Source organism: Sinocyclocheilus grahami, unplaced genomic scaffold (genome assembly GCF_001515645.1).
Source record: "Sinocyclocheilus grahami isolate Dianchi unplaced genomic scaffold, SAMN03320097.WGS_v1.1 scaffold1060.1, whole genome shotgun sequence".
Taxonomy (NCBI): Eukaryota; Metazoa; Chordata; class Actinopteri; order Cypriniformes; family Cyprinidae; genus Sinocyclocheilus; species Sinocyclocheilus grahami.
In genome coordinates this window covers 13419-38489 of record NW_015506239.1, presented here as the reverse complement: position 1 = coordinate 38489, position 25071 = coordinate 13419, and the positions used below count along the sequence as shown (strand labels likewise).

The following is a 25071-nucleotide window of genomic DNA, read 5'->3' as shown; positions in this document are numbered from 1 at the left end:
ATGCGACGATAAGGCATATGCATGAAGTGATATTACAAACATTACCATCATGATTTTCTATAAAGCTGATTTGAAACAATGTGTATTGTCAAAAAAGTTAATAATTACCAGCTTTACAGATATTTTGTGTGAAAAGTTGAATTTAAAATGTTATTTGTTTCCGAAGAGCATCTTGTGTTTCAATGTACTACAAGTATCTGACAATTCACTTCAAATCACATGCTCAGTGTAATACATTTGCTTTTTAGATTAGTGACCAAAAATGTAACACCATAGATATTCAGACCCCACTGTATATGGTTCAATAGCCACTATAATGTCAAAGGCAGTCATAAATATTGGTGAAATGACCGGTGTGGGTCGACATGCAACAATCTATTTCTCTCCAGTGCCATGAGACTCCACAGGTCTGTTTCTATATTCAAAAGCCTCTCTTTATGTAGCCTTACCATTTGTGACGAGTGGGGGTGGGGACGAGAGCCGTGGGAACGGAGCGAGGCCGGTGGAGTAATTGATAATGAACGACACCTGCACCACTCACCGGTCTCGCGTCCCACGGAGGAGCTCCGGAAGGATAAAAGGAGGAGCTACGACAGTGAAAGACGAGAGAGGACCAGGCCTGGACTTTATTTTGTGTTTTGGTTCTGTTTGTGCGCGAGGGGCTGTGGCGCTATTTTGTGTTTACTTTATTATTAAAGTTTTGTTTACATGTTCGCCGGTTGCCGCCTCCTTCTTCCCGAACTACGAACTGTGTTACACCATTAAAAACACAAATCTTTAGATTTCCAGTCAGGCCTTACTAGAATCAGCTCTTCTCTGTGACTAAACACTTGACATCATGGATTTAAAAAGCCTTGGCGGAGACTCAAATAAATAACATTGAATGTTCTTTAGGAGGGCCTGTGAAATGGCCACAGGTTTGCATTTATAAAGCTTGCAGCTGTTTAGAACAAGCTGTAAATTGGCTTGAATATGAAGTCCTCATTCATGCACTTACAGCTCAATTGGCCTCCAGGTGTGGACCGGTCAGTCTTCCGCACAAAGCGCTTATGACTAAACGGCCTTTGTGAACAAAGATCCCTAAAGCTTGTGGCTTTGGCCTTCCAACAGCGCATACTGTGCGTATCAATGTGTGCACATCTGTTCTCTGTAAACCTGTGTGAGTGTTTGTGGGCAAAGGAGGTATAGCTGCAGTGTTTTTACTGAAACTGGCAGGTGCAGGTGTAACAGGTGGCATTGGGAGAGATGCTGCCAACCTTCATGCTCATCTTTTGCTTAGCCTATTGTCCATGGCATATTAATTGAGAACATTATGCCTCTGCCGGCTTCGGTTTGGCAATTTTAACCATTTTAGTAAGCCAGCAGCCTGAAAAATGACTAGAGATGTTGTCTTTCTTACAGAAATGCCATTGGCAGAGTAGATGGGAGGATTGCTCCTAAAGTGAAACTGAAAACACTGAAGTGCTTGGGGTGTATGTACCGAATATCAGCCTCTGTGAGAATAGAGCACAACAGCTGGGTGTTGAAAGAAAAAAACACATTCAATCTCTCTACAGAGAAGGCTCAAAAGTTTTTGTTGTATGGTAAACTACCATCCAGATTTTTTTTAAATATATACTTTTTTAATCAAAATCAAAACACGTAATAGTGTGAAAATGTATTATACTTTAGAATAATAATTAGGTTTTTTTTGTGCGTGTTAATATTTTTTTAAATGTAATTTGTCCTTTAATGGCAAAGGTGAGTTTTCAGCAGTGTTTTCCAGTCTGCAGTGTCACACGACCCTTCTGAAATCATTCTAATATGCTGATTTGATGCTTAAGAAACATTTCTTATTATTATCAATGTTGAAAACAGTTGTGCTGTTAATATGCTTGCTAAAACTGTGATAATTTATTATAATTCTTTGATGAATAGAAAGTTCAAAAGAACAATTTATTTGAAATATAAATCGTTTGTAGCATCGTACATGTCTTTACTGTCACTGTTGATCAATTTTATTTTTGCTGAATAAAAGCTTAAAAAATTTTACAAATATAAATTTTTTTATAAAATATAAAATAAATCTTACCAACCCCAATAATTGCTATGCTTCAGTGTGATTGCAACTTAAAAAAACAAACAAAATACATGTTTTATAGCCAAAATCCCAGTAAAAATGAATTAACTCCCTACACTCTCCCTACACTATTTTCCAATCAAGTTCAAATATATAATTGTATACTCAAAATCAATATTTTCATGTTTTTCATGAGATTATGTCATTCCCAAGGATTCATGGGATGCACAGTTCATTGCCTCCAATGAGTCAATTTTCACATTTTTATTTGTATGCGTCAAATCAAAGTTTGTATCGCTGTGATTCATCTCAGAGCTGGCTGATTTTGCTCATGGCTCTGAACTCTTTATTGAAGAGAAATGATTTAGAAAAATACTTTGGTAACCAAGGCTGCTGAAATTGTATGAGGTCACTGTAGCGCTCCATAAAAATGAGTGAAACAGAAAGAGCAGAGGCCTAATTTCCAATTCACCTCCACATCTCCAGCAGATGAGTGAACGCTACACAGCATGAGGTGACTACAGCATAAAAACAACCAAAACTAATGACTGGAAAGGCAGAGTCTAATATACAAAAGAGAGATGGAGAAAAATAGTAACTTTTTTAAACACACTGAAGAAGAAGAAGAAGAAGAAAAGAAAACATCTGTAAGTATTATTGCTCTATACTAGATTACTAGGGACAGCTTCTCATCCTTCAGCTGATGCCATGTTGCAGTGCAACAGCATGAGTCAATCTACACTGAACTGTCGACGCTGTATGTCACTGCATGACACTACATTTATAATGTTACAAAATAATTTTATTTTAAATAAATGCTTTGCTTTTGAACTATCTATTCATCAAAGAATCCTGAAAAAATGCCACAAAAATATTCAGCAGCACAAATGTTTTCACCATTGATAATAAGAAATGTTTCTTGAGCACCAAATCAGAATATAATTGCTATGCTTCAGTGTGATTGCAACTTAAAAAAACAAACAAAAAACATGTTTTATAGCCAAAATCCCAGTAAAAATGAATTAACTCCCTACACTCTCCCTACACTATTTTCCAATCAAGTTCAAATATATAATTGTATACTCAAAATCAATATTTTCATGTTTTTCATGAGATTATGTCATTCCCAAGGATTCATGGGATGCACAGTTCATTGCCTCCAATGAGTCAATTTTCACATTTTTATTTGTATGCGTCAAATCAAAGTTTGTATCGCTGTGATTCATCTCAGAGCTGGCTGATTTTGCTCATGGCTCTGAACTCTTTATTGAAGAGAAATGATTTAGAAAAATACTTTGGTAACCAAGGCTGCTGAAATTGTATGAGGTCACTGTAGCGCTCCATAAAAATGAGTGAAACAGAAAGAGCAGAGGCCTAATTTCCAATTCACCTCCACATCTCCAGCAGATGAGTGAACGCTACACAGCATGAGGTGACTACAGCATAAAAACAACCAAAACTAATGACTGGAAAGGCAGAGTCTAATATACAAAAGAGAGATGGAGAAAAATAGTAACTTTTTTAAACACACTGAAGAAGAAGAAGAAGAAGAAAAGAAAACATCTGTAAGTATTATTGCTCTATACTAGATTACTAGGGACAGCTTCTCATCCTTCAGCTGATGCCATGTTGCAGTGCAACAGCATGAGTCAATCTACACTGAACTGTCGACGCTGTATGTCACTGCATGACACTACATTTATAATGTTACAAAATAATTTTATTTTAAATAAATGCTTTGCTTTTGAACTATCTATTCATCAAAGAATCCTGAAAAAATGCCACAAAAATATTCAGCAGCACAAATGTTTTCACCATTGATAATAAGAAATGTTTCTTGAGCACCAAATCAGAATATTAGAATGATTTCTGAAGGATCATGTGACACTGAAAACTGGAGATATGCTGATGAAAATTCAGCTTTGCCATCACAGGAATAATATTTATATTTTTTAACAAAGTAAAAATTTTTTTTTATAATATTTCAAAATATTACGGTTTTTACTGTCTTTTTGATTAAATAATGCAGCCTTTGTGACCATAAGAGACATCTTTCAAAAACAATAACAACAACAACAACAAATCTTATTGACCCCAAAGTTTCGAAGAGTAGTGTATACATTAGGTTAGAAATAAAATATCATTTATATTAGCAGGTTAGAGAGCAGAGACATTACAAGCTGAAAATATATATATTTTTAACTATATCAAACAAAATTAAAAATAAAACACAATATTTATAATAAAATCATTTGAGTTAACATTATTTTTATGGTCCTCCAACACACATTCTACTGACTACAAGAAAGTATAATGTCAACTGATTCTACTAACCCTAATATAACAGTCTACTAATGTGCTACTAATAATCTAATTAGAGTTAGTCAACATGTAGTTGTCAATGCAATAGGATGCCTAAAAGAGACTATCAAAATAAAACGTATCCTTTAATTTCATTTCAGACAAACAGAGAAAATAAAGTGGCTGGACTATTTATCAACTGCAAGCATACAAGACGCTAGGCTGCTTTGTTCATTTCATTTTGCTTGAGTTTTATCACATCACAACGTCACATTTAAATACATTAATAGTTCAATCAGATCATTTACTAAAAGCACGCTAAACGAACGCTTCTCCATGATACTCACACAAGAAATCATCCTCCTTCTCCCATCTGAGTCACATACACATCTTTTTAACTCTAAACTGGTCCTACTTGTCTCTCAAATGCTCACTTTCAATCTGACTCCATCATTCTGGTGATATGGGGTGAGATTTAATCACAAATGTCGCCCACTGAGGGGTTATATGATCATCTGCCATGTCCACAGAGAACCTGCTGAGGTGGAACCTGTTCCCATTTACGGGCCTGCAGCCCTAAGCGGTCGTACCATAAGACTTGTCCTAAAAAAGCATATGCCACAGCTCCCATTGGCTCTGAGAGCTATAGACGGCACGCAAATTACATAGGGAATTACAGGCCGTCTATCCCAGCACACCCTAGGGCAGAGTGAAGCTCCTCAGCAAACAGGAGTCATGTCTATTTTCAGCCCAGGCACTTTAACCTACTTCTCCAGCCTCACGCGCTGCACAGCCACCATTTATCCCTGATCTCTCCACTTCCCGTTCCTTCTCGCTCCGCAATAACTCATTATGACAATAAGAAACGCACTTAGCGGAGCCAGGGAGCGAGGACAAGGGAAAACAAGAAAAACCTAACACGAACTTAGTCAGACTCGGCATTAATCAAACAGTTGAAACTCTCCGAGGCGTATCGTTCCCTCATCTAAGACCTTCGAGACAAAACCTCGATCCACTGTTTGGATGCGTGCTGCAACGCTCCACCTGATTCGCCCAGTACATATCCACGTCAGGAGAGACCGAGTGCCATTTTAGCACATGCTAACGCTGTCCTTCAATTTCCCTGGACACTTGTTATCTTTGAAGTCGGGAGAGAATCACAGAGTGGCGGGACTGTTTGTCAGGGAGTCTAAAGCCCAAAACAGGACGCTGATCAATCATCAGCCTCCAAACCTACCAGGAGCTTCCCAAACAAGGACGACCCAAGAGCTTGCTTGGGTGTCGTTAAGTGGTAAGCACTGCATTATACGAAGATTTGCTGTAGAATAAAGTGGTTTATATCCCGTAATTGGGAATTAAATGAACATGCAAGAAGGGACAGTTCTCCTAACAAAAATGAGCTGGGATGTGTATCGCCCAGGAGATAAGATATGCTTATTACTGTGTGAGGAATCGTATCACCTCAGCGGGGACTTACACTAGGCTGTGTGCTAATGAGAAACATGGCTAGCGTCTTTGCAATTGTGCCGGTGTCACAGCGGAGACTGAGCATTTCACTGCGAGAGACTGCGCATTTATTAGCATTTACCTCTTTGGTGCTGTTGGCAAAACTCCTCATGTTTTATTTCACTCATCTCTTTGGAGTCTAATGGTTAAAAATCTGGGCTGATAATCAAAAGGTTGAGGGTTCAAATCTTGTAGTAATTAATTAGTGGTCCTATTCATTAATATATTGTACAAGATGAACCAGCATTATACTAATGTAACACATAGAACTAGATTTGAATTTCCTAAAGGAACTACCAATTCTGGCAGCAGAAGACAGAGAAAGTGTTTTAGTTCGGCATAAAAAAAATAAACATAGAAATACATTTTTGTTCATTGAAATATAGATGAAATACAATTTTTAAATAAATTAAAATTAGAAATATTGCCTTGGCATCTATCTGAAATAAGTTTAAGTTGAAGCACTACAGTTATTAAGTGTAAATAAATAAAAACTAAAAGTTAAATAAAAAATACATTGAATCTAAATAATATTACAAAATTGCTAAACATTAAGCTAAAATGAAAACTAAACTGGAATATATAAAAGCTATTTGAAAATATTAATAAAAAACACATATATTAAAAATACTAAAAGAACACTGCTTCTTTGCAGTGTGAAGGCGAAATATGACCAGGTACTATTTATTATGCAAATAATTGCAGGGTAGAAGACCAATTAAAATTCTAAATGCAAATACATTAACGATTCAAATTTGAATGGTGAACATTCTATTAATGTACATCAAAGGGATTTTTTCACATTTTAATTTTATATTTCATAAAAACCAAAAATAACTACATCACACCTAAGGCTGAAAAGATAGTTGGAATAGAGTCTGCATGTTAAACACTTTGAGCTGAATTAATTCCATGAAATTGCAGAAAAAAAGTCTGAGGAACATCAATTCAGTTCTGCCTTGCAAACACTGTAAAAACTGTTTCAACAGACTTTGCTGTTTCAGTGGCATTAGCTGACCTTTAGAGCTATTTAAAAAAAAATTAAGAATCATACACCAAAAAAGACACTTATTTATGCAATTCAAATAGCTCTGCATGCTTTCTTTGACAATATGTGCAAAAAAAACAAAACATAGATAGGGTGAGATATACAAGACCCTATGAAAACCATGCATCTACCCCTGAACAGCCTTAGAAATCAGAGTCTTACGGGACGGTTAAAGTTACACCACGTGGAATGGATAACCTGAAGACATAATGTTTATCTCGACAATATACGTATTTATCTGTGCTTCTGTTTATCTGTATACAGGGCTAAGAAGATTGGTCAACAAGTCTGAGGCAGATTACAATGCTACAGAGATTCCCTGATACCAAGAGAAAGACCTCCATCCTTCATCCAACCAGACAGCGAGAATCTTAGTATGCAGGGCAGGTAGGCCTACTTGTTCAAAATGGGCGCATGCGTGTGTCTGTGCTAAAGTGGGTAATAACGCCGGATCTTAGCATGCTCAGTCATGTGTGTTTTTGTCTGCGCTTGAGTGCCTCTAGTTTAATCCTGTGTGACGATGAATCAGTTGCATGAGAAAACTGACAGGCGACAAATTGTTATGGCCTAAAGAAGCCACTATCTTCTCTGTGCCAACAATTCCCATCGTCCATCACTGAGTAACTGATCAGCACAGCATTATTATGCATACTATGAGGCTAGCATGATAACCATAGGAAGCCTTTGAGCTCGTAGTCACTGAATATAAGAAAAGAGGCACTGGCATAAATAAAAGCTCTGTTTTAAATAAAACGGACCTCTAACCTTGGTAAATAGCAGCCTTTCACTCTTTGGGAAAGGCAGCAGGGGGTAAACAGGATCAGTGGGTGATAGCAGCTATACTAAAGATGGCCTGTAATGACAGCCACTTTCCACCCTCCCTCTCCTCTCGATTAAACACGAAGGCTAATCCATCCATGTATCTTTGTCTTATTTGCTATTAAACATTTGATCTTTCCCTCTTCCTCCGCATAGTCTTGAGGACAGGGGCTAGAGCTGTCACGGTATCTTAATTATGTCTCACTATACGATATCCACTAAACTATCGCAAAACCAAAAAGTACCTTGATACCACTCATTTTGTTTGGATGTGTCAGGATTGCTAGAGGATGTTTAAACATATTTATTAATGACAGTTTACACACACACACACACGCATGCACGCACTCGCACACACACACAATAACAACAACAACAACAGCAATAATAATAATAATAATAATAATAATAATAATGATAATAATAATAATGGGCTGTTATTGATTTGTGTTTATTTCTGACATTTTATACAAACAATAACAACACCAATTATGTGTATTAAATGTTATTTTTAATTATGTTATTATGTTATTATTAATAAAATGTTATTATTATTATTAATGTTTGAGGAACATCAATACAGTTCTGCCTTTCAACAGTTTTAACTTTATTATTATTATTATTATCATCATCATCATCATCTTACAAAAATTGGTCACACTTTATTTTAAGGTCCAATTCTCGCTATTAACAAACCATTAACTATGCCCTTTGCCTCAATAAACTCCTAATGTGCGGATTATTAATAGTTAGTAAGGTAGTTGTTAAATTTAGGTATTGGGTAGGATTAAGGATGTAGAATATGGTCATGCACAATTATGTGCTTTATAAGTACTAATAAACAGCCAATATGATAATAATAGGCATGCTAATAAGTAAGTAGTTAATAGTGATAATTGGTCCCTAGACTAAAGTGTTACCCAAAAATTATATTCAATACTATTCTTCACTTTCACACATCATTTCAGTGTTCACAGGAAACTGAAGGAAGGCCTTGTTCAGCCAAAACTCTCTTCTGAATTAAAGTTGTCTTTATTAAAAAACAAAACAAAACAAAACAACAACAAAAAAAACACATGTAACATCACACACTGACTATCTTTGCTCTCTTCCGGAGACCCTAACACTGATTCACAAGTCACTCACACTACAGTCTCTCAACAAAATGCCAAAACATCCCTTTAACAAGTTCCTAAGACAGTATAATTGAAATGCAGTTTCCATCACGTCTGACTCTCCTCTAGTTCTCAACTACAAAGCCCAAGAGCAGACTTGATCTGTAATACTGAGAAGATACCAGAGCCTTGGGAGGGCAGAGAGCTCAGAGCAAAACAAGATGAATGTGTCCAGACCACTGGATATCTGTCAGAGCAGCTGTTGTACTTCACAGGGCCCTATTCAGAACTTTTCCATCTGAGGTTTACAGATTCAAAAAAAGAATAAAACGAATTAGCTCTGTTCCAAAAGTGAGCTGTTTTGATATCAGAATCCTGCCTTTTAACCAAAAGAGAGCCTCAAGTATGACTGATTTGAAATATTTTCCTTCAGTATGGTCACTCAAACTGCACACAAGTAGCCCTCCTTACTTCAAATGCAAAAGATACTTGATTAACAGTAGAATTTGTGGTTAGCACGCTGCTATAATGACAATGCGCTAAAGCAAAACAAGCACACATACCTAAACTAGATATCCTATTAACACCTTTCAGAACTGAATGAAAAAAACATTTCCCTCAAAGTATCTGCAATGCATTCTGTCTTTGTGGAAGGATATGTGTGAAAAATAGAGGTGTCTTAGAAGCAATCACAGTTTTGAAAACTACATTTTGAAACATCTTTTGCATTTAAAGTGCATTTATAAGGCCTAAAAATGCCGCCTAGATAGACAGCACACTAGATTTTGAAACACAGCAACAGTGTCTGGTTTAAGGATTTTTTACAGTGTTAAGCTGCTGGAGAACATTACAATCTCTGATGGAGATGTGATGACCCATGCAGAGCCAGGCTAATGGGTGGAGACTGTCTGCTAATAGTGTCGTTTACTCTGCACTTCCAAATGTCACCAGGCACTCCTGCAAAAGCCAATAGCCAGGCACTGACGTCATAATGAGGGACACAAATTGATAAATGTCGATTAGGAAGCATTGACCTACAGCTTTAGGTCTGGGTGACAGACATGAGCAGTCAATTATAATTTTATTTCTGCCTGTCACTCTTATATTCTCTGAGGAAGCAACGCATTCAGAAATGGCACAGCATATTTTAAGAACAGTGACTTGTGTATAAAATGTATGACATGCATTTTCTAATAATATTTATTATTTATTTATTTACTAATAATATTTATTATTATTATTATTATTATTCAAGTTAAATAACCTTTTTTCAATTTCAATATTTTTTATAATGTAATTTACTCCTGTGATGGCAAAGATGAATTTTCAGTGTCACATGATCTTTCCATAATCTTTTTAATATGTTGATTTGATGCTCAAGAAACATTCCTTATTATCATCAATACAGTTGTGCTGCTAAATGTTTTTGTGGCAACTTCAGGACTCTTTAATGAACAAAGTAAATGCATTTACTGTCACTTTTGATCAACAGTTCTTTATATCTTCATATCATCGAAATAATACCTTTTATTTATAAAGTGCTTTTCTCATATCTAAAGCACTAGACACACTTTAGCCTCCCATTATTATACTTTATTAGTAAACATGGCTTCTGACTTTAAAATGTTCTGTCCTCCACTTTTCTCTTTTTATTTTAGTATTCCTTTTAGCTCTGCAGTTTTTAGAACTGGCATTGCATCCACCTTGCCTCCCTGTACCCAAAGCTCAATGCCCCTGCCTGTGCAGTACTGTGCCTGATGGGCAGTGCGATGCTCTCTCTCTCTCTCTCTCTCTCTCTCTCTCTGCATGTGTGTGTCTGCCTGGCACGCTGTCTTTAGCCGGTGTCAGTGGTGATGGCAGCCAGCAGCGTGTGGTCCAGCTCCTGTGTGACTGTGACTGGCCTCTGGCTCTACTCTCTCCGCCCCACATTGCTCATTCCTCAGGGCTATTCTCCATCTCCCAGCATCCCCTTCGCCTGCCATGCATATCAATCAATTTAATGGGGGTGCTTTCAGACGAAAAAACACTCGGCTAAACTAAACTGGGTCAGTATCCTTTCATTGGTGACGCAGTTGAGGGGAGGGGAGGGGAGGAAGGAAACGGGAAAACGAATGATAGAGACTGACAGATAAATATGTAGATACATGGACAGATATTTGTATATATATATATATATATAGAGAGAGAGAGAGAGAGAGAGAGAGAGAGAGAGAGAGAGAGCGAGAGAGAGGGGGAGAGAGAGAGGGAGAGAGAGAGAGGGAGTGTATATATATATATATATATAGAGAGAGAGAGAGAGAGAGAGAGAGAGAGAGAGAGAGAGAGCGAGAGAGAGGGGGAAAGAGAGAGGGAAAGAGAGAGCGGGAAAGAGAGATATATACAGGACACATAGTCCTAGAACAGCAAGGTCTGAGCAGCTGCTGGGCCTCTCACTTCCATTAAGGTAAAAGAGGGCAGAGGGTCAATATAACAAGCGGCAGCACGAGTCATTAACCTGGATAGCTAAAAGTCACATCACAGATACAACAGTTAGTGTCTAGTCCTCTCAGAGTTGACACATATCTACTCAGTACGGACTCCAAACATTAGTTTGTACTAAAATAAGATGATCATAATAAACAAAAGCTAAAGAGGTTAAGCTGTTTACTATTATTCATGTTCAGGAACATGTCAAAGCAATAGTTATATTAGCATGAGTTTTAATTTTGATTTTTTGCTATTAGCAGCAGAATAAAAAAAAAAAAAACCTTCAACCGTTTTGGTCTAAAATAATAATGTCATTTTGAAAATGGCACCGTTAACTACAGTATATAGTGCTTTTCACAATACTTTATTTAAAACAGCTTTACAGAAAATCATTGGATGTATGTAAAAAAGGTCACTGTTTCACTCGAACCGTAAAATTCGTACATGACTCAAAAACACACAAAATCATACTTAACAAAAAAAAGTTGTGAAATTGTGATTTTTGTTCCTCATATTTTAATTGCAGGGGTGTAATCTAAGGAATTTTCTACATTTGTCATAAAGGCTGCATTTATTTGATGAAAAATACAGTGAAAACCGCAATAATGAAGTATGAAAATTTTAAATAACTGTTTTGTATTTTAATACATTAATAAAACATAATTTATTCCTGTGAAGGAAAACCTGAATTTTCAGCATCGTTGCTTCAGTCTTCGGTGTCAAATAATCCTTCAGAAATCATTATAATAGGCTGATTTGGAGCTCAAGTAACATTTCTTATTCGTATTTTCAGTGTTGAAAACCATTATACAGCCTAATATTTTTGTGGAAACTGTGATGCTTTTTCCCCCAGGATTCTTCAGGATGAATAGAAAGTTCAAAAGACCAGCATTTATTTGAAACATACATTTTTGTAACATTATAAATGTGTTATTGTCACTTTTGATTAATTTAACTGATCCTAGATGAATACAAATATTAATATTTAAAAAATATATATACATGACTAAACGGTCTGATATTTTTAAACGGTACCGTGTTTCTTTTTCATTTTTACTTGGTACCTGTATCATAATTTCCCATTCCTCCCCTGATGCCTCACACTTTGATAACCACTGCTTTATTGAGATTAATATTCATAATCACAGAAAAACAACAACATTGCTGTGCATCAGTGCCTTTAAACTATACCTGTGAGAAATCCCAAGCTAGACAAACCCTGACGCATAATGCATACCATGATATATTAAACACCTGGTCCACCATCTGCTTCTGTACGATACCCTCACACTATGGAGGCAAGTTCACATCGAATGTCACAGCAACAGTGCAGATGGTCACAATGTTACGCCCCTACCTTTAAGAAATCTTTACAACAAAATAATTACCCAAGAACACATAGTTTCTGATCTTTCTTTAGCTACAGCATCTAGCATATGTGGAACAGATGGGATACTGACCTTCTAGAGAGCAACCAAACACTTCAAACAATGTTCGACAACAATATTCTCGATGTATGGCAGCATATGCTATGCATAAGACAAATTTCACAGAGGTCTCGGTCGGCTAGGCCCCGTCCCGAGCAGATGCTGAGGGATGAAGTATGGTGTGGAAAGGTAAAGATAGCACTCACCGGTTCTTTAGCTTTCTGCGCTAACACCGCAAAGGTGGACAGCTTGGTGCACAGGCATTTGGTGTGGGAGACTGTCGGCGATGGGAGCGTTTGGCAGCTCTCTGCGTCCCAGTTTTCTTCACCAGCCTCTCTGTTGATAGGGTATACACACAACACACACACACACAGAAAAAAAGAATGAATTAATTGGGTCATTCCATGAGAGAGAACAGGAGAGACCGTAGTGAGTTATATGGTGCCATGAGAACTAGTCGATGACAACCCCACTCCAAACGCTCTCAGCCACAACGGCCCTCAAGACACATTATTTCTGAACTATAATTATGTATCATGTGCTTGTTAAATCCTTCTTTCATTTATCCATTAACAAGTCATCTTTAATTTACAGTATGCCTATATTTACACTACCATCCAAAGGTTTGGGGTCAATACGTGATTACTTTTAATAAGGAAGGAGACATAAAATTTATCAAGAGTGACGGTAAAGACATTTATAATGTTATAAAAGATTCCTATTTCAAATAAATGCTGTACTATTCATCAAAGAATCCTAAATAAAATGTATCAAAACTATTAAGCAGCACAACAGTTTTTTGAGCGTTGATAATAAGACGTTTTTTAAACATGAAATCAACATATTTGAATGATTTCTGAAGAATCATCTGACACTGAAGACTGGAGTAATGGCTGCTAAAATTCAACTTTTCCAACACTAAACCAAACTACATTTCAAAATATATTACAATAGAAAACAGCTATTTTAAATTGTAATAATATTTTACAATGTTGTTACTGTATTTCTCATCAAATAAATGCATACTTCTTTCAAAAACATTTAATAATTTGACCCACCCCAAACATTTAAACGGTAGTGTATATATGCGCATATTTACATCATCTGTTTCAAATGCTTTATTTTATTTAATTATTTTGTACGTACAAGCTGCCAATGTGACCCTGTGAACTTAACATACTCCCAACATATGCACATCTTGAGTTTAGGGAAGAAATAATGGGAATGGAGGAGGGGGAGTTTTAAAACATTTGTTAAATGTAAACTGTAAAGCTTCATGTTGATCCTCAGATTAAACTCACTGCTGAGGCCAGATGGTCGGACTAAGAAGAACTTCTAATTATGGATTCAGCAAATAGTGTACAACAAAAAGCACAACTGATTAAATATGTGTAACATTCTGTTTCCACAACTGAAAATTCAAGTTCAAAGCCTAGTCAAGTCAGATAAGGCTGTACATAACCGGTGAAGTGTTGGGTCATTTTTCCAGCAGTAAGGGTAGTGCTGTGCTCTTTGCTAGTAACCAAAAAATGGTCCATGAATCATCACCATTGTGCCCTTGAGCAAGACACCTACTTTAGTCAACATGAAATCAAAATTCAGAAATTTCTTGTGAGCAATTCATCACTTCATGTTATTCCAAAGGAGAAAACACTTTAGCAAATGGCAATTCGTCATGTTGACTTTACAAAGTTACAATGAATGAGTCTTTCAAATGAACAAAGAATAAGTGAACTTCATCTACTTCCAAGCAATGATTTGTATTGTAAGCAGTAATAGTCTTTTCCGTTCACTGAGGTCTCTCTTTTGTATTTGACCCCTTTAGAGACTTTCAAATTCTGACTATAGCATATCCAAATAGCCTTACTGAATCTAAATGAGCTTGGCTGGGACAATACCATTTATATATCAATACACATTGATGTTGCAAATACATCTGAAAGATACATGAGGACACAGAGTGAGCTGCTGGAGGAAAGGTGCACAATCCAAATTGTCCAGCAGCCTGCCAGATGTGCGTACTGTATAATTTGAGACCAGTTTTCCTCAGCGCATAATTTACATTTTTACGGTTGTATCCTTATTTGTAAATTCACATGAGTATTACTATTTTGCACAAAGTGTATCTGTTAAACTTCACAGACTTCAATGAACGAGCACAAATGTGCATTTGCACATTAAACAGACAGAGCACAGTAGAATGGATAGTGCAATAATTCTTGAAATGCTATATATTTTACTAAAAATGGTTTGCATCCAAAAGTAAAAGCTCTTAAAATCTCTATAAACTACAATACAAAGATATACTTTTGAAGTTAAAGACAAAGCCATAGTTTCTTCAGTAACCAGGAAGATGGATAAAGAAAAAATAAATGATTTGTTTTTTCTCCCCGTTGTACTGAAAACATACCAAACCAAGGGTATGTACCGAAACATCAAATTTTTCAATCATTTTTTGTGTAACATTACATCCCTAGTAAACATAGAAGAGGTGGTACATTATTAAAATTCATTTTTTTTATCCTGGTATTTTTATTTCATGGAGTAAAAGAAGCAGGTATATTATTATGAATATCTTAAATTATGAGTTTATGAGTCTGTAAAGTCTACTCAAGCGGCAAAAATAGAGATAAATCCCAATGTCAACTTATAATTACAAGAATAAATAAATTAGGACAGGAATTCATGATATTAATTAAAAAAGGTCTGTATACATAAATAGTTATTTCTTTTAATTATTAATGACTACATTGATTACTATTTTATGTTCCCTCAAGGTCAAAATTGTTTAATCAAACATTTGCATCACTTTTGTGTGCAATATTTCTGTTTAAAACTCTGCATCTTATTTACTAACAAGCCAGATTTCAGTTTAAGTCAATGTCATTTTTTTCAGTGCAAACTTTCTATGCAAATGAGGCTTGATATAGATTGAGCTATATTCACTTTTAATTTGCCTGGCATAAATTACACTATGCTATTGCCGCCTGTGGTATTTTGTTTAAAATAGGTGTTTGTGTAGATTCTCAAGCCGTCAAGCCAGCAGTGATTTATCAAATGATGATCAAATGATGGAGAGGCACGTTATAGTGAGGCATTTATACAGGCTTGTGATTTAGACTGCAATTTCAATATTTTAAAGTGTCAATTCAGGCTTCTGGATCACAGTGCAGTGATGATGGACAGGTCTAGTAAAGTATGCCCGATTGCAGTAGTCTTCACAACCTAGTCTCACAACTGCATGATGGGAACTGCACCATGCAAATTTCATTGGGCTTAGGCTAATCAATAAGAAAACAATTCTTTAAGTGTGAGCAATTCATTCCTAGTGCAAGAGTTTTGTGAAATATCAGTGAAACCTACGCAGAAGCAATACAAGAGCACATCTGCATTGTCTACCTTTTCATCTCTCTCTCTCTCATAAACATGCACCATTCTTTTCTTCAATACATATGCTCCCACAGCTAGAGCTCAATAAATAAAAACCTACCTAATGCAATGTAAGTGCAATCTTTCTCTTGCCTTGATCTGCAGATTGACACTTCAGAGGCAACTGATCTGAGGCAACTCCCATTCAAAGTCTCTCTGACGCCAACAGAAACAAAGATGAGCCGACCGACATGTCAATGGAATTCTGGGTATTTCTAGTTGGGCTAGGATCAAGCACGGAGCATCAGGTGCAAACCTCCCGGGGATATTAATCAACAGCAGGTGAACAGGAGCAGGTGAGATAAGAGATACGGGGCTTTGTGAAAGATCATCTAAAACATTGTTTGGCAGGTGAGACTGATACTTTGCTTAGATCAGAAAATATCCAATTACTGAGCTCTCAGAATGAGACAGGTACGCTGTCCGGACAACATAATTTACCGCCCTTCGGGACATTATCTTTTATGCAAGATTATACCTGCTGGAAAGATGTTGTTTTGAATGCTGGTTGCCAGTATGGGATGGCTTTTTCATTTAATTTAAAGTACCATGTAAATCCCATACTATATAAATATGTTAACCATTCAGTGCCATGGGGAAACATATATGTAAATTACTAAAAGTTTGTGTGTCAAAAATCCACACAAATGCAATATCAACAAATATCAATATCAAAATCAAATATAAATTAAAAATAATATCTGCTATAAATGAAAATGTATGAATGAATGTTCAGTCTGGCAAACGGTCATGTTACAAATTATATGAAAAAAAATGAAGTATGTTCATACAAAAGGTCAATCTGTTTTTTAATAAACACAACATTTCTTTGAAACGAATGTTCAAAGTTCTTAAAGACTTCAAAGATGTGGTCACATTAGAATATTTTCTGTGAAATTTTGTGGGTAAAAAGGTCCATTGTCTAATGTCGATGTATGAAGCACAGCTCACAGAAGCAATTTTCAAACCAAGCAGCTTTCTGTTGGTCAACATGACAAATTTGCACAACCAACTTGAACTTGATGCAAAACCTATCTTGGGAAATATTTCGTCCTCACATTAAATTGCAGATCACATGGAATCATATTGAAATGACTGGATTTCACCCATGAAAATTTACCAAACAGCGGTGAATGTGACAGCACCTTAAGGTTTGTGTCTGCACATACTGTATATATTAAAAATAAACCAGCACTGAGCATTATACTGTAAAAGGTGGGACTAGCCCCAGTCGCCCTTATATCAACATACCACGGGGCTTTAGACTCTAAGATCATCAATGAACCATAACTTCACCAAAAAGATCATGCAGGTACTATGAACCAAATTTCAGCAGGGCTAATTCCAGAAAAAAAAGAAAACATTTGCATATGTCCTACACAATTCTATTCACAATTAAACTCCCACCCAAGTATAACCTCTATAGCCATTCCTATGCTTCAAATAGCATCAGAAAAAGCACATGGGCACACTGTGTACATACCCTACCTCTTTACACTATTAGCCAGCATGGTAAACAAACTCTGTGAACCTTTTCATTTCTCCCCATGGTTTGAGGTTTTTCTCTCAGTAGCTCAGTAGGCATTTTCACTCTTACGCTGCCACTCTGTCGTACACACAAAAGCAAATATACATGCTAAAAGCAAGGGCAAACAGGGTAACATATGGGGAATGAAATGCCACAGCAGTCATTTTTCACCCTTTGGTATGTGAGTGCGGCTCCATTATTTAATTAGCACATGCTGTGATAGGTTTAATGAACCAGCAGCGTGCTCCCTTCCTCATCAATGGCCCGGCCCGTGTTTGTGTTTAGGTTCCTGATTAAATGACCAGATCTGCCGTGACAGTAGTCTGGGGGGATCAGATTACAGAACAGACCAAATTGACTTTGTCCCCTTTTGTTTTTAATATCCACTACAAGACGAGCTGCCTCAAACCACTGGATGAAAACATGAGATAAACGCTGGTAAAAAGAGATCAAGCTGTGGTGGATTATAGCAGCTGTCGTCTTGACAAAGGGTGGCAGTTAAGTTGGACTTGTGTCTACCGTGAAAGCTGAAAATACGCCTTAAACAAACAAATTAAACGTGGATTCTGACAGCTAATCCATGTGATGAACAGTTTTATTTCTGGAAGGCAATTAATTCTAATCTGGTTATAGGCACCTGTGTTATGAGCTAAATATCCCCTATATGATTACAGTGAAAGGGTGTTCAGAGAAGAATTATGGGAGTGTTAAAAATGAATGCAGAGTATAAAATGCTGAAAACAGTGAGAAAAAAAACACTGTGAGAAAGTGATCTAAAAGGGAGGAAGCGAGAGAGAAAAAGACTGATAATTAGCTCTGGATGTATAAAGGAAAGGAAATATTACATGACAAGTGGAATATACTCAATCTGGCATATCCTTTTCACTATAAAACAAGAATTTTCTGGAACTTAGTACATGTAAGACCATTCATAACCAATGTTAGTGATATATTTAGGGAAGTTCTGATACATTTAGGAAAGAAAGGGAGCTGGTTGGGGGAGCAAGTGTAGTTCTCTAGGCACAAGGCTCAGCCCGATATTCTGGAAAAACAACTGCATGATTTTGAGTATTATATGGCTTTTATCTGACAGTTCAATAAACAATAATTTATTACTGAGAAACTTGCACTTTAGACACAATATTGCCAGGTCATGTTTTTGCACTGCAAATGAAAATAGTTACAAAGCTACAAGAGCACCGAGCAACACAAAGTTGTAATGTTTCATTTCTGAATGTGTAAGCATTTTTTGAATGTTTTTGAAACTGTTTGAGTTTTTGAAAGTTTTGAAAATCTGAGTGAATGATTCAGTGACTCACTCATTCACTCGTTCTTGAATGAATCAGTGTGCTCGAACGAAATGTCTGAATAGATGAATCTATGAATCACTAAATCTCAATTTATGAATGAATCAGTGGGTTTTAACGAATCGGTTGAATGAATCAATCTTATAAGTCACTTATCGCCATGAGGGTAAATCGGGGTTTAACACCCTGATAATGGAAAAACAAATCGGGGCTATGGGAGTGGGAAATAAAGTCCTCCATAAAACTTTAACACGCTCTTAGCACCAGGAGAATTTTCTAACCTGTTGTACGGTAGCTAGTCACTGAAAATCAGCACAAACAATATCTCGATATGTTCAGCTTTTTGGAGACTTTTGTTGAAGTCTTCTGCTTCAAAGAATTTCCTCCCGAGACTACCAAAGTCTGCAAATCAAAAGTCAGAGATTTCTCATTAAGTTCTTCCAAGATCAAAGTATCTGGACTACGCTATCCACATTGATTTAATAGCTCTATACTTGTACTGAATGTCAAACAAATTCTAATTTGGCCAACTGATTTTAGGAGAAACATCTGAGACAACATTGAATCTTACACATACCTGCAAAACTAAAACTATCTCTGAGCAATCCTTCTTTTTTTCCATCTGGGCATGTTGCCTCTGATCCAAACTACTGCAGATACTGAAGCATTGAAAGTAAAAAGTTTTCACCCAAGTATGAAAGATCATGTCCTTGTCCTCAGAAGTAGAAACACACACAATGCTTTTGATTTAGTGTTGCAATCATGTCGGAATGCATGGAAAGTGCTTGTCATTGGCTTTTCACCTTTGCTTTCCTGACCATAATTGTTAAGCTTCTTTAAAGAGATCAGCCTTCCTCCCGATGCTCTGATGGGAATGATTCCAGGCAGGTTAGCAATGCGTGCGAATAGCGGCCCTGCACAACTGGTGTCACAGCTTCGTCAAACAACTACAATAATGGATGGAGAACTAAAAATAGCCCACAACATCAAACGAATGAAGATGTAGCTAGCTAAACCAGAGCAAGAAATTCACAGTCAACTCAAGCAAGTCACAGAAACCTCAGCAGATCTTACTTCCTTTATGTCTTTGCCCTTTTATATGCCACAGTTTCCAAGAGTTTGAGATCTTGACAATCAGATTTAAATGATCTGACAAAGAAGTTCTTTATATTTAATATAATAATGCATTCATTAATATAACACTCACAGGGAAGATGAGAACATGCGATTTACATGATTAAAAAACCCCAAAATGATTGATGATCTTTGACTTTTTCCAACATTCAATCCAGCAAAAGCTTTGATTTACAAACTATCCAGTCTATTGGTCATACTTATTTATTTTCATTGGTTAAAAAAAAAACATTAAATATGTATGTACTCACCACAGTGGTGTAGTCTAACTCCACACAGATGCTATATGTAAGCAGACAGACGCTTGCTGAGATTCAATCTGCTGGTGTTTCGATTGACACACTAACACTGTCCCCTGCCCTGGGAGCCACTCCCCCAACAAACACACACACACACACACACACACACACACACACACACACACACTCTTGACTTCCGACACACACACTCTAAACCACCAGTGGAGATGCAGGGTTATTTCCGCATCAGGTGTTTTGAATCTAAATATAGAACGCTGACTCTTTAGTGACTCACAGATGAACTCAAATATACTTACTCATTGAAGAATAGCATGGAAAGCTCACCTATCGCATGTGTAATGACATGAGCAGCCCGGTGTAGAGATGTAGGTCTAACCATGGTAAGACAGATAATGGCGCATGAAGCTGCTCTCGTGGTGAGATGGACTCAGCATTATCCCAGTTCAGCTCATTTTAACCATAAGATGCTTATGTCTCACTTTATTACAGGAAGGGGGGGGGTGGGGGTGTGTAACCAGGGGTCGCACAAGTTGCGATATCACAGCGAGGAGGGAAGAACTGCATCCGCCCTGATATTTCGCTAAGATAAAAATCCCTGTAAGCCAAATGGCTCCAGGAATCACTATTAAGTTGCTGTGATTATTTTCTCTCATGGTGTCATAAAAACAGAAGCTGTTCAAGAAGCTGATCTACAGTCCATTGAGTGAGAGAAAGTCTGAGTCATGGCCGCGTTAGAGAGAGAGCTCCATGCTTATTTTCAGATAATGAGCGGGTGCACAGAGAGTCTGTAAACCAGATGCCTGCCCTGAATCACATGCCAAAAACATCCCACAATGCCTTCATCCTGCTGTTAACATATACAGCAGCTTTACAGTGACCTGAAACAGATCTGTGATACAGTTGTAATGGGTTCTCTGCCATCTGAACAGAAAATTATCTGATCTCTGTGCATGATACACATTTTTAGTATATCTTTATGCATGGTAGGCTTGTAAACATATGTACACGTATATTGAAAATACATATTGTTCAGGAACTAATCTCTTTGGATTTGAGACTTTAGTCTTTGCAACTTTACAGATCTTCTTTATGCACCAAGAGCTTGTAACACTCCAAAGAGAAAGGAAAAATTGAAATCGCATCATATGACCCCTTTAATGCTACATGAATATGTATTATATTATTATTTATATTTATACCATAACAACTCCTGGAGGGTTATGTACATGGTAATGTACATGGCAATGTTAAAGGGATAGTTCACCCAAAAATGAAAATTCTGTCATTAATTACTCACCCTCGTGTTGTTCCAAACACGTAAGATCTTCGTTAATCTTTGGAACACAATTTAAGATATTTTTTGATGAAATCTTAAGATTCTTGTAATTATACTTACTCATATTCATTTTTATTTATTTCCATTATGATGCCACTAATTTTAACTGTAGGGTTCAAAGCCTTTGCTGCAAAACATTAATTCATTGAACGACTATCAACTAGATGTCAATGGCTTTAGTTATTTCAAACATTTTACATTAAAGGATAATCATGAACAGTAATACAGTTTCAGCTTCAGCATCCCACAGGGTGTTTGTTTCATTTTAAAGCTATTAATGAAGGTTTTATTTTTAATTTTTTTATCGGTATGTAAAGTCACTGGAATGGGTAATACAGTTTATTTATTCATGCATTTAATTTTATGGTGTTCACATTATAATACAAAGGATAATAATGAGGAGTGGCTACAACTTGCAAAGACTGTGAATCCCATAGGGTGTGTTAATTTAATTTTAGAAGCATTGATGTGGGCTGACTGACCGACCGATTGATTGATTGATTGATTGATTGATTGATTGATTGATTGATTGATAATATACCTGCTGGGAACGATATAATACATTTAAATATGGGTTAATAAATAGAGAACACAATATAAATAAACACAAATAAATCACTTATTTTCCTGACAAATATCATCCATTTTGCATCAGGGGGGATAACGGCATAATAACATTCTACGAAAATATTTTAGATTTAAATAAACTACATGTTTTGTTGAAAGACAAATTTAGTTGAACTAAACACAAGATCCACTACATTCTGTCAGATTGAAGAAGAAAAAGAGCCCTGTGTGTGTATGGCTAGTAGCTGCATGCTTTCACACAGCAGTGGAGTGTGGTGGCCTAAGGGTGATGGATGGCAGTGGTGCGGATTAGGAGCCAGATTAAAGAATACATTCCATACCTACTCAGAAAAAGGTTGTTGGGATCAACATCCTGTTATTTACCCTGTCACTACACTCCCTCTGGCATGAGCTCTGCCCCAATAAGGAGCATGGGATTCTAGGTCAAAAAGAGAGAGCTGCTAGTGGCAAGGTCGAATTCCCAGGCTCAGCCTCCACAATCTGGAAAAATGGAATGCTTACTGTGTAATGAATGTGCATGTTACCAATTTAGGGTTACTAAAGCCTGTAGTAAACTGGGGGTTCCAGTAGCTGTGAATGTGTTACTCCAAGGGAAACTGACTTTAAATTGACTGCAGAGGTAATGTTAGATGCCAGCTGAAGTCTAAAGATCTGGACTGTACTGGCCAAATAAATTCTCTTAAATTACAAGTCACAAGTATACATTTGGAAGTGATGTTTCTCATGATCTAAAAAAAATAAAAAAACTTTTGATCTAAAGTCGTATTCCTATAGTTTTTTTTGTAAATAAATAAATACATGTTTTTGTTATTTATTTTAAAGAAGAAAAGGGGATCATTAATCATAATAATAATAATGACAACCCCTTGAGGGGTTATATATATATATATATATATATATATAGTTTGTTTGTTCAATCATGAATTCATTATTTTTATTTAATATTAGCTTTGATAAGACATTTTTATTGTGCTACTAATAAAACTTCTTAACAAATAATAATAATAATAATAATAATTATTATTATTATTATGACATATTTTATTTCTATCAAATTATTGAGAAGTGAGGAGGGATTGAGATTGAAGATTGAGACATGTTGCAGGTCAGGTTCAAACCTGTTTTGCCTGCATGAGCATGTGTTGTTGTATCAATGAAGCTATGTACGTTGGGTGTAAACCATTGTTAATAATAATAATAATAATAATTATTATTATTATTATTATTATTGCTGTTGTTGAAATGATAGCTAACCAGCAATAACAAGTCTTTCTGGTGAATCTGGTTCACTATAGATAATTCCAATAGCCAAGTAGCAGCACTAGCAATCCAGCATCCCATAATGGGCACCGGTATCCAAAACATAACATGACGGTACTTCACTTTATGTTGCTTCATAGTTTTGGTGACTTTACTATAATTCCAAAATGTGTATGATAGAGTAGATATGTCCTAGTGTTGACCATAAGTAAATAATCTAACAACCTCAAAAGTATCTCATGACCCACATTGTTCTCAGCACACTTGCTTTAGTAAACAATACATGTACTGACAGATGACACCATGGTGTTTTTGAAGTACGGCTGAATGCAAATCTCTGTGTATGTGGGGCATTATGATGGACTCATTTATTTCTGTGCATTCGCTAACTCTGTGTATTCGCTAACTCTAGACTTCATTGCAGTACATTTCTCATTAAAACAGAGGTAGGGCTTTAGAAGACAGATGGCACGGACATATGGACATTTAAAACATTGAACTGTAAACATGAAGCCACGGCCAGCATAATGTCCTGCAGTTTTCCGAGCAGAGAGAAACATTTTAAAATAAACACTTGTATTGGGCCATTGGGTTGGTGTGGGGTCGATGTGGGGCATGTGCTCACACACACACTCAGTGAGAAGTGAAGTGGATGTTTGTGGAGATAAACCCTGCAAAAAAGAATGATTTCTCAACTCAAGCTGTGCTAATGTCTCACGAAGAATCCTTAGATGAACAAATAATTACCTCCCTGTCTTATCATCTGTGGGCTGTGACTTCTTCTTTTTTATTTTTTTTTCTTGTGTACAGGCTTTTTTTCCCTATTTGGAAGCCTTCCAAATACAGCATAAGCCCACATCTAATGTTGAATGAATGTAAAATGTTCTGTAGAATCATCTAATTTGATAAGAGAAATATCTTGCAATTCAATCACTAGTCTACTAGACTATTAGCATCAAGTCGAGTCCGCTTTGCAGGTCATTGTAGCCAAGTAAGATTTCATGTCACCAGGGTTTGATGTATGATGAGTTTATAAAAGCTATGGGGGAAGTCACAGTGCATTTGATTATTTTATGTTTAATGTTAATGTTTATTTAAATTCAGATTAAATTCAAGTGCTTAAAGACCCTAAGTCTCTCTGTGTGTGAAACCATCTCATTGACTTGACCTGTTTCAGCACCACGGACAGCGACATGCAGTGCTGCAGGGAAATGTGTCTGTGTCTGAATGTACTGATCCAAGGCTTAGAACGATGACTGTGGAAATGTGCTTCAGTTTAATGCAACTCCTACACAGCAAATTAACTGAAATAACCCTGAACGATGGTGATGTGTCTTGCCTCTTCGTCTTGCAAATGAGGAAACAGAAGGGCAAAGGGGAAGTTCTATATGAGCAATCTATAATCAGCCTCATTTGGATTGAAACGGTGTAATTACTAAGGTGGAAAATAAATAAATAAATATGCATATCACACTGAAATACAAGCAT

The 25071-nt window shown here is 36.5% G+C and overlaps 1 protein-coding gene across 8 annotated transcripts in view; it reads right to left on the bottom strand.

Moving 5' to 3' along the window:
• LOC107566222 (adhesion G protein-coupled receptor B2-like) overlaps positions 1–20449 on the bottom strand; it is an 83711-nt gene extending 63262 nt beyond the window's left edge. For all 8 annotated transcript variants that reach the window (XM_016251599.1, XM_016251604.1, XM_016251606.1 and 5 more), the window contains exons 1-2: positions 20391–20449; positions 12948–13077 (exon numbers count right to left, since the gene is read on the bottom strand). The gene's annotated coding sequence lies outside the window, so the exon portion shown is untranslated. The remainder of the gene's footprint in view (positions 1–12947; positions 13078–20390) is intronic.
• Between the last annotated feature and the right edge of the window lie 4622 nt (positions 20450–25071).